The 14,061-nt window shown below is 51.0% G+C and overlaps 1 protein-coding gene across 8 annotated transcripts in view; it reads left to right on the top strand.

Moving 5' to 3' along the window:
* The window catches only part of SK (small conductance calcium-activated potassium channel), a 146,854-nt gene that overhangs the window by 84,532 nt on the left and 48,261 nt on the right, over nt 1–14,061 (top strand). For 3 of the 8 annotated variants that reach the window (XM_025301158.1, XM_025301161.1, XM_025301159.1), the window contains exon 1: nt 10,731–11,153. The exons of 3 other annotated variants lie outside the window; for them this stretch is intronic. The gene's annotated coding sequence lies outside the window, so the exon portion shown is untranslated. Of the gene's footprint in view, nt 1–1,329; nt 1,496–6,407; nt 6,847–10,730; nt 11,154–14,061 lie in introns of those variants that run through there. 2 more of the 8 variants (XM_025301160.1, XM_025301162.1) reach the window with 2 other exon arrangements.

Below are 14,061 nucleotides of genomic sequence, written 5' to 3'. Positions count from 1 at the left end.
TGTCAGAAAAGCTCAAAAATGCCATAACTATGATGGATTGGCCGGCATTCTCTCTAGACGCAAATCCCATCGAAAATACATACAATGTGGTCATACCTTAAGATGAAACTTAAAGGAAAGCGTGTCTTTATTTTTAAGCAGCTGTGCATAAAAATAAAAACAATATGGCGTGCTTTAGCAGAATATGCAAAAATGGTGCCAAGCAATAATTGATAATGGAAGCAACTGGATCAAATATTAGATAATTGCGCATTACTAAAAATCTTCCATTTTCGTTTGAAGAAAACAGCTTGACTTTATCTTTTATTTCTTTCAGATTATCACCAACACTTTCTTGTTGAACAAACTGTATATCATATAATTCTTGTAACGATGGAGTGTCGAGCAATTATCGATCGATAGTGATCGGAGCGGTTTGTCCTCCACTCGTGAGAAGACACCGACAAAAATGATAAATTAATAATAAACAATTAAAAAACATGATATAAGCAACGAACGATATAAAAGTTGACAATCCAGTAAGAAATTAAAAATACTGATACATCTCATACTCATATTGTCCGATCATTCCGTTCTTCATTTTTTTTTCTTTAGTTGCCACTTGGCTCCCCGAGTTTCACCCAACGTGCGCTTTCATGATTCGTACCTGGCTTTTCTCGCAAACGTATTTATTTTACGACCCGCGATATATTTTCACGCGTCACTTCTTCGCTTTAATACAGCCACGTTTCGTCAACACTCGCCATTTAATGTTTCCATATATAATAACGTCACGTTTCGCTCGATTATCCGTCCATTATCGTGTGATTCTTGTGACGATGGGCTATTGAGCAATTATCGAGCGACAGTGATTGTGACGGTTTATCATTGTTCCATGAGAAGACATGTTTTCAAAAACTCCAAGAGTATCTCGTTTGGGGCACGCGTATGCCGCCATAATTTGTCAAGCTTCTTCCACTAGTCCTCCTCTTTGTCACTCGTTGGAGGCGCTGGACCCTCACTGGCCAAAATGCGTGTCTAATCTCGCACATACTCAACAATGTAGGATGAATCTATTAACAGAGGGAGTTAGATAGAGAAAATGGGGGAGATAATACAAACGACGACAGCGGACTGAGCCAAACGATAGAGCAAAGTCCCGCTCCATCGACGTGAAAACTTGAGAAGCAGAGCTAGGGAACAGTACATCCAAGGGGCGGCGGAAAGTGAGCGAGGAGGGGCAACAGGGAGGGAAGGGGAAGATTTGATCGAATCATTAATTGCTCTGAACCGATCGGTGGCTGACTATTTCCGCGCAAACGACATGCGTTTTCTGAGATTTTCCGGCCGAGCGACGCAAATGACAATTGGCGAGTGCTTTCTGCGCCAGGAATGCACCCGTGCGAACAACCCTCTCGATATTGCCCCCGCGAAGCGAGATGCATCGATGGGGGAGGACAGAGCAGCGGCGAGGGGGCGTATTGGATGGCGTCGCTCCAAGATTCCCTCACGGTAGGTAAGTAGCGAAAACCCGCGACACACTTTCAACTAGTCGTGGATTGTTGCATGATTCCTGTAACAATGGATCGCTATCGAGCGATAATGATCGGAGCAGTTTGTCCTCGGCGTGTGGGACAAGACAAATTTTTCAAGAGCCCCCCGGGAGTCTCGTTTAGGCAGGACACGCGTATGCTGCCATAATTTGTCAAACTTCTCCCACCATTTCTCTTTCCCATTCGTTGGGACCCCTAATCCCTCACTGACTTGGAATGCGTGTTTAGTTTTGTCTCTATTAAGTGTAACCGACGCGACGTAGCCTCGCCTCTACTAGACGTAACTCTGTAGAAAACAACAGAGCGGGGCAGGGAGGGCAGGTGGGTTGATTAGTTGTGCAAGGAATAGGAGCATAAACACAAAGAGCAGGCTAGACTATAGAGCCAAAGCCGCTCCGGCGGCACAAAAGCTTCAGGAGCAGGAGAGGTGAACAATACGTCCATAGGGTGAGGAGAATAAACGAAGAGAGACAGTGAGACGGCTTTGTTAAATAAATAATTGCTTCATTCGAGATACCCAACCGCGGCCGGAGACTTTTACCTCTTGTCCTTTCTTCTTTCTCTTTTGCACAAACGATGTTTGTTTCCTCAGGTTTCCGGGGATAGGGATGATCATCGTGAATGACAATGACCGAGTTGCTTCTCTGCATTCGATGTTTCGCGCAGCGTGTAAGTTTCCCGACGGGTTTCTCCCGCGGGGGGAGACGGGCGAACGCCAACGACGGAATCGCGAAGGGCTTGGATTTCCTCGTTGCGGCGTCTCTCTCCTCGGGACATAGTCATTTTGTTCGCGAACATCGACGTGAACATCGGACCTCGAATGCTCGTCGTCGAATCCCCGGGTCTTTCAAAGCAGCACGAATCCTCCGCCGCCGAAGACGGTGAATTTCCGCTGCTCGCGGTCCTACGGCTTCGAACTTGTTACGGTTGCAATCCTTGTCGATTTTCTTGGAATCCTTACCGGTATTGGGTGAGGTTAAAAAGCGTCTCTGCGCTTGGTAAATTTACGCAAATCCAATATTATTACGTCTGGCCGAATCGATAATATCGGGAATACACTATCGCCGGCATTTCTACTTCAGCATGAATGAGTCTGTTTCTCTGACGTTAGCCCCTCCGGCATCCCTTTAGCGTTTCCACGTTAATCCAGGGATGAAAGGACTAAGGGTTAACGCGCAAGTAATACGAAACGCGTACATCGCCGGTGGACCAATAGCGCGTCGCCGGCTGTAATGGGCAAACGAAGCGATATCTCAGCGAAATTGACTAGACCAGAGGGGATGTTTATGCGGCGACCCCAATCGCGGGATTTAAGACGGTTCGGGAGTGTCACGCGCGATCATGGCCATGGAGGAAACGAAGTCCTGAATCGGATCTCGTTGGTGGAAACTCGCACGAATGGGTCGGATGGCAACGAAAAAAGAATCCCTTAGACGTCCACGGGAGGATGAAGGGATCCTCGGGAATGGATAAATGCGGACCGCCCGAAAGGAACGGTTCTCGTAGGAGGAGGAGGTTGCGGGAGACCGAGAGGGAGGGAGTGAAAAGGAGAGAGAGAGAGAGAGAGAGAGAGAGAGAGAGAGAGAGAAAGAAAAAGCGTTTAAGGCGCGGCGTTTAAGAGACAGGTCCGCCAACCTTACGAACCGCAGCTTTATGGAGTGCTTCGTGTCGGCATCCCGGTTGATCCCGCGTGTTCTTATGGATCAAATGACCCAGCACGTGGTGGTGTACGAAGTGTCCCGGGACCGTGATCGCGTCAGGGGGGTAATTCTGGGGGACAAACTGTCTATTGATTTATGCAATTTATGCGCATTATACGGAATGTTAATCAAACGTAATCGACGTGCGGACGCGTTAGCGTGACTATTGCCCTTACAATAATCGCGCTAATTATACGCGGCGGCGTGCAGCTGATTGCGCGCATTCAGCTCTGACACCTGTCTGAAAACTCCGTAAAGCTGTAACACTGCGCGCGCGACGGTGTGCATAACGCAAAGCCCGCCGCAAAGCGAAATATAATCCGTTCCGTCGCCGATATTTCGTGTTGCCGGTTCGCCCAGGGTGACAACGTTTTGCGGACCGAACTCGAGGCACACCGCTATATTATCGATCTCCTCGTTGCCTGCATCAAAGCGGAGTTTCTCGACGGCCTAATGAGCTTTCCATCAAGACGAAGTGAGAAATTAGTTCTCGTCGACGGCCCTCGAGCCGAGCCGTTTCCCCTCCTCGTTTTTAGTGCGCTCCGTGCAAAACGGGCGTTACACTCGAGCGGAGGAATACACTCAAACAGTCAAATTGTCATTACGTTACGCCGTCTTTTTATGAAGCGCTATCAAGCACCGTTTTCAAACAGTATCCTATCAAAGTGAGTTTAGCTCGAAATTAACCGCGGAAAGAACCGCGACCTGGCCCGCTGCTAGTGCGCTACGAACTCAATTTCCCGGAAAAAGCGTTCCAAATACTGCGGACTCTAGCCTCCGGTCTCAATCGCCACGCTGATCATCAAACGTTAATCGAATCGTACGGATGAAATCAACTTTGGTCGCTTCGAAAGTTACGATGACAATCGGCCAAGGGTCTGATTTTTCCCTCAACCCCGTCCATCGGCCGTGTACACGTACACGCGCCTGATGAATGCGAATGCAAATTGAGCGGAAAGCAAAGTCGTTACCTGTAATTTGCGAGGAAACACACAGGTGTATGACACGCCGATCGAGGTGCTAACAATCACCCCCGCGCGCGGTCTCGTTTAAATACTAATCCAACTGGAAGTCCCTTCAAGTGGGAGCGAGAGGGAGGGTAGCAGCGTGTTATCACAGAGAGAAAGACAAATGAATTTCGCATGCGGACAGAGCTGACACGCGCCGCCCGCCGCCCGCGGGAGGAGGTAGCCCTGAGAGCTCCTCCGAAGGATGGAAAGTTCAAGTGCGAGCAGTACTTGCTAATTTCACTTTCAAACGAATGCAAAGTTCTCGCTCTAGGTGAGTACCTTCCGACGATGACGACGACGACGACCAACACGCAACGACGCGTTATTTTTATCTTCACCGACCACGTGTTCAATTCACAACACTGTTGCGAGCTCCGCAGCGGGCAGCAGCTGGCCTTGATGAGGGCGTCACACCACGTCGATATACGCTTCCATCGGCCGACTGCTCAGCCCATTTCTGCCGCTTTACACGGAGTGTAAAGTCAAGGACGGAAAGTCCAGGTCCTGGTGTCGAAGATATATACACCTCAGGATACACGCTCGTCCCTGCGCGCGTCCTCACCAAACGCCGCATTCATACGCAGCCCGAGACAACGCTCGCGAACATAGTTGAAAAACAGCTCGCCGACAGGCAGATTGCGAATAGCTGAAATACAGCTCGCCGACTATCGCGCAGGTGTAACACAGGCCGGCTCCCGGCGGGGATAATCCAAATGTACGGCAAATTGCAGCTATATAGGCGCATTCGTCATGCGAGGAATTCGCCGGACTCATTTCCCCGCGAACACTTCTAGTAAATAGGAATTCCTGTGATTCGCGGTTTCGCCAACGATAACCCCAACGACTCAAGCCCCGTTCAAGCAAAGGGAGCCGAACTCCACGTGCATACCCGCATACAGACGCGCGCGCGCACACAGACACGCGGATTTTGCAGCGGCTCTCGCAACGAGGAGAGATTACAGGCGATCCGTTCACGCGAGACGGAGACGTCAAAAGCCAGACGCTCTCTCTCTCTCTCTCTCTCTCTCGGTGTGGCGTGCCTACCGTTAAAATTCCGCGCTCATCTCTCTCAACGACGCTATCTCGCGCCGCGCGCGGCGTCCACCCTCGAGCTGAGCGGTACAGTTGAAATTAGCCGGCACACGCAAATACGTTTACACGCTTACACGCGACAGGGCTGCTGGCCGATTCCTCGCCTCCCGATCCTCCTCGGCCCCCTGCCTCGTCGTGGTGGAGCCGACCGAGCGTGTGCGCGACGAGGCGGAGGAACGGAAGAAGCGCGGCGGGGATAGCGGCCGTCGCGCTTCGCTCTGCTCATGGTGTCGTGGCCGCGGTGGGGTAGGTGGGTGGCCGCGGCAGGCAGGGGCTGAGAGGGCGCGAGGGGGAGTCGACGATAGGGGGTGAACGCGAGGGTAGCTGCGCGGCTGTGTGGGACGGGGTTGGAAGGGAGCCCGCGGGAGGGAAAGGCTTAAATGGGGAGCGAGACGCAGTCCTGTCGGGAGCGTCGCAGCGGGCGGACGCTCATCACCGACGTTTCTCTCGCTCGCTTCGCCTCGCTCGCTCTCTTTCTTCTCTCTTCCTCTCTCTCCCTCTCCCCCTCTCTCTCTCTCTCTCTCTCCCTCTCTCTCTCTCTCTCTCTCTCTCCGTCTCTCTCTCTCTCTCTCTCCGTCTCCGCTCTCTGTCTCTCTTCTCTCGCTCTCTGTCCTTTCCTGTCTCTGTCACTTCTTTCCCACTTCGCCCCCTTCCTCACGAGAGCACAAGGATCTCGGGGATCCTCACGACCCGTGTCCTGGTGAGCATCTATTCCGAATCCTCAAAGCGGGCGTCGCTCGTTCGCTCGCCTGTCACAGGCAGTGTCCGATCGCGCGCACTCTTCTTACCCACCTACCCCCTTCGTCCATCCCACCTTCGGCTGCCTCCCTCTCGCCCTCTTCCACGTTCCCTACCCCTTCCCTATGAGCACGGCGCGCGACAACTTCCTCGTGAGTCGTGGGATCCACCGTCGAAGCGGAGGCTGCGCCTTCGTTCGATCTCTCCTCGAGACGACGACTACCACGACGACGACGACGACGACGACGACAACGACGACAACGACTACGGTGGCGGCGGCGGCGACGACGATGACGACGACGACGATGACGACGACGACAACGACGACGACAACGGCGGCGACGGCGACGACGACGACGACGACGACGACGACGACGACGAGACGCCGTGATCGATGAGCGCCGTCGGTAGCACGGGGGTGGAGAAGGCGGCTCCATTGCCGCGGAGGGTGGCGATTCCGTCGCGGAATTGACGCGAGTCCGCTCCGAAGCGCGCGCGGGGGTACGTTGTTCGTCGAGGTGGACGACGAGGAAGACGACGGCCGGGACCGACGGCGTCGGCGTCGGCGTCGGCGACGACGTGACGACGATGATGGGCATGACGGAGGGGATATCGCCGTCGCCGGTAACAGTCGCGCCTCGATGCCGTCGCATGGCCGGGAAGCGGCGCGAGAGGAACTGATGTGTGCATACGCATGAATATATTTTAATATATCGAGTGTTCGCAATCTACGACGACTGATCGAGATCGTCGATCACTGCCTTCGTGTGTGAGGTACACCCACCCTGCCACTAGAAATCCGTCATAGAATCGCGGATAGAATACTCGCTCGTTAGAGCGCGAGAACGCACGCGACGGCACGAGAGAGAAAGAGAGCGAGATAGAGAGAGAGAGAGAGAGAGAGAGAGAGAGAGAGAGAGAGAGAGACAGAGAGAGAGAGAGAGACAGAGAGAGAGAGAGAGAGACAGAGAGAGAGAGAGAGAGAGAGAGAGAGATCTACGCGCCGATCTGCCAGCACGAGTGACACGATCACGCCTGATCTGCGATCGCGCGTGGACGACCCAGTGACGAGTGTGCTCGTGGGAAAAGCTGATCGGGACACTGCGCGACGGGAAATATAACCCCGACAGCATGTTGCAGCAGCTCCCTCCGTGTGAGATCTCGCCGCCGTCGCGATGAATTATTCCGTATCGTCGGGCAGACGGATATTGCATGGTGAATAATTACCATCGCCATGGGAGATGAAGGAAAAAGTGAGACCGCGCCGGCGGGGGGGGCCGGCGTCAGGCCCTCGTCCGAACGAGAGCCTTAGACCGAGGAGGTAGAACGAAGACACAGCGACGGACGGAGAGAGAGAGAGAGAGAGAGAGAGAGAGAGAGAGAGAGGGACGATAGAGCGTGGAAATCTGGCAAAATCGGTACATAATGGCGCGATTACGCGAGAACTCGCGACAGATGATGGAGTCTTATTAAGCGGACGGGAATATTATGGGGAGGGGGGGGGCGGAGGGAGCGTGGAGAAAGAATGAAAGTTCAGCGCGTACGATATTAGCATGGCACGGCGGTCCGGGCGAGGAACTTAATTAACACGGGGAGGGGGCGGGGGCGATTAAACAACGCGTGGTTCATTAAGGCCGAGAACTTTCTAATATCGCCGCATATCCGCGCCTAAACTTCGTCCCGCTGATCATTCAAAAATTGCCCGACGACGTCGCCGTTCTCGGCTCTCTCGGCTCGGTCCGTTCTATCGTCTCCCTCGGCTTGATTAACGCGATTTCGATGGAGCAAAACTCGGGACGCCAAAGGAAACTCGAGCGATAAATCAGATCTCTTTAGTACACTGCAATAAACGTAATACACCTGAACACGAACGATAAAGCGGTGTATAACTCACTCGGTGGTCTCTCTCGATGATGCAATTGAGATGAAGAATAACGGAACCGGCATTTTATATCAGGCCAATTAAATTTATCTCCCGCTCTCGTTTTACTCTCTCGTTTTGCCAAAGTTAACAGAGCGGAATAATACGTCCCGGTAATAACAGGTGCGTCTCGCTTGCGTCATTTGTTATTGCATTTGTCACGATTATTATTCATTTTCGTCGCAAAAACGGGAACGTTACTATCGCGCGGAACACGATACTTTTCTCTGACACGCACAAGCGCGATGGATTAACGTTCGGGTGCGAGCACGGGCGTAAAAACAAGGAATAACATCAAAGGGCTGGGAACGACAGGGAGGGGGGGGGGAAGACGGGAGGGGGGAATAACGACGGTGTCGAGCTCGTTCGCGATTTCCCGTCTGCCGTGCCGAATGTCGAAGTCGCCCTCTTGAATAACCCAACGACGAATGACCCGGTGACGTTCCGCCGAATTTGCGATCGTCAAGATCCTCTAGTTCGCTTCGTTAACTCCGGGCAAGGCCCTCCCGAAGGCGAATAGCTCCGAGAGAGCACGATAAGAGAACTTGTGCGGGGGCGTTATTGCTGCACAAGCTGGAATCGCCATGGTTACGCAAGTGAATGGTCTTTTATACCGCCGGTCGCAAATTCATCGAGTCTCCGGACGGCTTTTTTGTTCTTCGTGACTTGAAAAGGAACTCGCGTACATACACGTGTAACAATGCGGAGGGGGAAAGGGGGGTCGAAATAAACAATACTCACGAGGACGCTTGAATCGATCTCTTCGATACAAGTTTCTTTCCGTTTTTTCGTTTGCAATTAGCAAAACACAGCCGAGGATGAAAACGACGATGAATTTTTCCCCAAAATGTGCCCGTCGTTGCAGGGAGGAAAGAGAGCTTTCATTCCACGCTGAAGGAAGTTGATTCGCTTGTCGCGTTTGGCTAATTAGTTTTGAAGACGGTTCCTTTCTTTTTTTTCTTAGAAGAATAGTATTTGATGAAAACGGCGGTTTCTTCATTAATGTGCTGCAAAGTCATAGAGAGACATCGGAAAACACTTGAAAGGGGATACTACATCCGACAGTTGCGAATCGTTCAATATTCTAAGTGCGCGCGAGCGCATAATTATGTAAAAGTAACAGTTAATCGAATAACACGAACCAGCCGAGGCGAGAGATAACAATTATTTAGGTATAATTTTATTCAAATATTACCCAGATCATGTTCCCAGATAATAAGCGGATTAATTTAATAACGAAGAAGAGTAAAGGGGGGAAGGTAGGAGGAGGAGGAGGAGGAGGGTAGTCGGCTCACACGGTCGTTGAAGGTATTTGCTTGATTAAAAATTCGCCAATCGCGGATCTCGCGGCGCGCGCGCGCGCGCGCACGATTATTACATTGAAAGCTGATCGTTTGTTCGTTACAATAAAATTCTTGGCGCGATTCATCGCGAAAAGGGATGAAAGCGCGAGCGGATACGCTAAAATCGTTCTCGTTTTAATGGACCTCTCCACCTTCGCGCGAAAAACGAGGTAAACAAGCAAGCGTACACATTTTGCATTCTTTATGTACAATCGAATGACGGATGTCCGTGAAATGGGTTGATGAGTTTTCTTTTTTTATTTTTATCAGCCGGTGCGCGCGAGATAAAACGTCGGAATATCTGCCACGATACACAAGTAAACACCGCTCTTTCGTCACGGGCCGCGTATGAAAGATTAATATTCTCGAAATAAATCGAAATAACGAGATTCCGCGCTCGCGAGTTGCATTTGCATCGCACGATTCGATTGCGATTTACGTTACGTTGTTCCAACGGGCTTGTCGGTCTCTACATTTGGAGCTCCGAATAATCTTGCAAAGTGAGAAACTTCGAGCTACTCCGGGAGTAAATCAGGAACGCGTCGGGCCATTAGGATCTTTGACAATTGATTTACTCGACCGGACTTGATCCGAACTATTAATCGTATAAGTACTTGGAATCGTTGGGAGGAACTTCGCGTTCTACGTGCCGATCCCTTCGACTCTAAAACGCTGCTTGGTGGTCTCTTTTCCAGTTTAACGGAGCCTGGCCTGGACCCCGAAGATTAAAAATTCCCGCGAATCTCGAGCTTTTGAATTTCGTACGCTCGCGAGAGCGGTCGGTCGATTCTCTGAGAGTCTCCGGCTTGAATCCGAAAGTTCGACAAGCCTGTCGCGCGACAGCCTAATGCACATCGCACTTATCAACCTTTCGTCTTGCAGCAACTTTGTCGCGTATATATATATATATACACACACACACACACACATACACACAGAGAGAGAGAGAGAGAGAGAGACATACATACACACACACGGTTAAATGGTTAAATTCTTCAGACCTACAACGCGTACCGTATATATACCATTTACTCGAAACGCGCGACCAGCCCCGTCGATATATCCGCTCCATCTTGCCCGACGGAACACGAGGACAATGTTTCCTCGGCTTGAATCCGATCTCGAGACTCGCTTTCATGGAAAGAGCCGGCCTTGTTAGTTGCTACCGTGATGGAGGAGGAAGAATGCGAGGATGGTAGCAATCGGCCGGCGAGCGGAAGGAAGCGCAGTCGCGAGGTGGTGCTCTTAAGAGGATCACGGGGATGCATAGTGTTGCCACGATATTGCCGCGATGTTGCCGTGGCAAGGACGTCGAATCAATACAGTGTTATCGGTTATCAAGTGTTCGCTCGCGAGGCGACGCACCTCGTTGTGATGACAAACGATCCCCGGCGTTAATTGGGGGGAGGGGAGGGGGGAGAATTCATTATCCCGGAACTCCTGAAGCAATTCGCGAGCGCGCGCGAACGAATGTGAAGAGCAGTGTGATAACGTAAACGCCGAATGCGGAGCGAGCGGGCACCTCGTCGAATCGTCGAACGGCACGACGAACGATCGCTCGTACGATCGCGCTCTAAATTAATAACTCATCAGCCTGCCTCGTCGCCGAGGGCTTGAAACTCAACATGAGTGACTCGACGAAGCCCGAGGAACGATACTGCGCCGCAGTGCGGCCGATCGAGTTCGATCAAGTGCTTCTATTCGGTAACGAACAATCCGAGTTACCCGAAAGTGCCAGCGACACACCGGACTCGGCGGATTTCTCGAGCAGGAGGACTTGAGGAGGCGGACAATTACACGTAAATGTCACTAAACAGGTTGGTAAAGCGACCAGTTACTCCATACAATCTCACCCGCTGTCTCTCTCTCTCTCTCTCTCTCTCTCTCTCTCTCCCCTTCTCTCTTTCTGTCTTTCTCTCTCTCTCTCTCTCTCTCTCTCGCTGGGGTAACTGAAAAGACCAAGACGATGCGAGTCACTCGGAGCGTGTTACACATCTCAACGTCACGATTTTTCGATCCAGCAGCCGAATTATCTCGATTAATGAGCCCATCTCGATCCGAATCCTCTCGACGGAAACAGCATTATTTATGTATGAAGCTCTCGAGGGATTATTGGGTTTTATCGATTGAATTTCCATGGAAATTGCGAAAATGTCACCGGTACCGCCGGCGGCATTGTAATAGCGCATCTAAAAATCTGTCTCGTCAATCAAGCAACTTCGAGCCAGGTTCGCAACCTGAGCGATTCCCTGAACGAACGAAGGGCTCAGGAAATATGAGAGGAATTACAAGCGGAGCGGAGAGCTCTCCCGCGCGGTCTTTCCACGCGCTGCTCCCATCGAACTACTACGCGCACTACTACGATGTTACATAATGCTGAGTGGCATTTAAAGTAATTCAGTTACTATGCCTAAGTGGATTACAAACCTGCCCGTGATAAGTGAAATCGCGTTCCCCGCTCGCGCGGCCGAACGATCGAAAATTAGGCTACCCTGAAGATCCTCGGATCACATATATCAGATCCACTGTGCCAGTGGATTAGGTCAATTACTAAGAAGTCCTCCAACCGCCCGCTGATCTCTTTTCATCCCGAGAAGGCGCGCGCTACATTTTCCGCACACTTCCATTGAATATCGTCGCAATCAGGCACGAGCGACTCACTTAAAATTTTCCTCGTGTACTGCCTCGCTTCGCGTGCGCTTCTCGTATCGCCGCCCGTCGGCGTCGGTGTGTACGTGTGATCTATCAAGTGGGTCGCAGGAACACCTCCTGAGGGACACCGCGAGATCGTAACGCTGGCAATAAAATAGTGATTTAGCGGGCTGAATGCTAAGAAAAGAAACGAAGAAAGAGAAACGGACGATCTAATAAGACGCTGGGAGACAGAGAGAGAGAGAGAGAGAGAGAGAGAGAGAGAGAGAGAGAGAGAGAGAGAGAGAGAGAGGCGTGCACCCTGACGAAATTCCGATTGATTCGTGCCGATACGGCCGCAGCCGACTCAAATTTTCACCCCGGTCACGTGTCACGCGCCCCTCAACACTCGGCAACTTGCCGGCGATGACTTCCATACACCGTGCGAATCGGACAATTGGGACACTTTATCATTTCGCTTCATCGGTTGCATCGCGGGGTTAAACGGTAAAAGGCGAGGAGTGTGGAGGGTAGGCGCGGACAGGGTCGAGAAAACAATATCACACTTATCGATGGGAAAGTCGCTCTCAGGTCGCAATAACTGGCTGAAGTTTGTTGACGAATTTATCCTCGACGTGGAGTCCTCCTACGGAGATGAATTTCAAAGGGACGCCCCGCTTCACCACCCTCCAGATTTTCCGACGCAGCGGCGGGATGTTACTGGGGAACGTTGCTATCGCGAGTAGAATTTTATGGGAATAATTTCGGTGCTCGCGGTGTACGCGGCGCGTAATATTGCGCTTAAATGTTCCACGCAATGTGTTTTGATGAAACATATGAACCGCGCATTTTTTTACGTATTTTTCGTACCACTCCCCGTATTGTGATTATTGTTATTATTATTTGCCTTCAATCGTATCTAGCTTCGTTTTATTTTGGCATGTTCGAACCGCATGCCGAATTAAATTTCAACCGCAGGCAACACGTGCGAATCTTTTTTCCTCCCAAACGGCGAACAAGTTACCGCGAAGAAATACAGAAGGATGTTACAAGATTGATATGTAAACTTTCCGCCGCGCGAGCCACTTTGCCAACAAGCCATTTCGTTCTCGCTGCAACGTGACGGCGAAATCGAGCGAAAACAATTAACCGGCTGCGCAACGAGGTGAGTTGAGGAAATTGTTGAAACTTTCCGCGATCAGCGAATCATCGCTGAAAATCCCGCAAAGTAATCCGCTGTTCGATGGAGCCGAGGCTTCCGGAACACTTCCCGCTCGAAGTGTATTGCTTTGTAATTTCGTCGGGCTCAGGCCCGGCGATCAGCAGAATCCTCGCTGAAAGTTTCCCACGTAATCGCGACGTAATGGACATCGCGGCCCAGTTTTATCATCGCGCGCTCGTCCGACGCCTCTCTCCGCGTCGCCGAGGTCGGGATTTTTTCGTGGCTCGGCGCGCAAAAAGAAAATAAATAATATATTCACACCGGCGAATCAGCCCCTCTCTGCTTCGCTCGGATTGAAGCAAGAGGAATATTCGCAGAGATTGGTTCCGTTAGGGCTGAGGCGGCAGAAAGATTACAGAAATCGATTTTGCTGGAACAAAAGCGAGAGAAGAATTCGCGGTAATTGGTTCCGCCGGGACAGAAACGAGAAAGGAATTATAAAAATGGATTTCGTTAAAATAGACTTGAGAAAAAATTTATGGAATTGGGCAGAAATTCACTATTGAGCGACGTTTGAGAGCGAATAATATTGCAGTATGACGAGATTATATTCGTAAATGGCGTTAAGATGTATCGCGACGCGGAATCGCGTGAGCGTCGCGTATAATATAACAAGTCTGTGCTGTTCTCCGTTTCCCCGTGAAAAATTCTCTCCGATTTAACACGCGAAGGAACAATATTTCGAGTGTGAATAGCGCGTGTCCAAATAGGATAAGTTGGAGCTGCAAGCCACGTGGACTCTCTCGTCCACCACCTGAACTCCTCCTTGATATTATTGAGGTTAATAGAGAAAGTTTGAGTAAAATCGTGAGACGAGCAATCCCACTCGCGAGAAAATTCATTTGCAGCTAATCCCTTCGGGTTTCATTTTA

The sequence above is a fragment of the Harpegnathos saltator genome, unplaced genomic scaffold (assembly GCF_003227715.2).
Source record: "Harpegnathos saltator strain DR-91 unplaced genomic scaffold, Hsal_v8.6 scaffold403, whole genome shotgun sequence".
Lineage (NCBI taxonomy): Eukaryota > Metazoa > Arthropoda > Insecta > Hymenoptera > Formicidae > Harpegnathos > Harpegnathos saltator.
The sequence above is the reverse complement of the archived record's forward strand: the minus strand, read 5'-3'. Positions and strand labels throughout refer to the sequence as shown.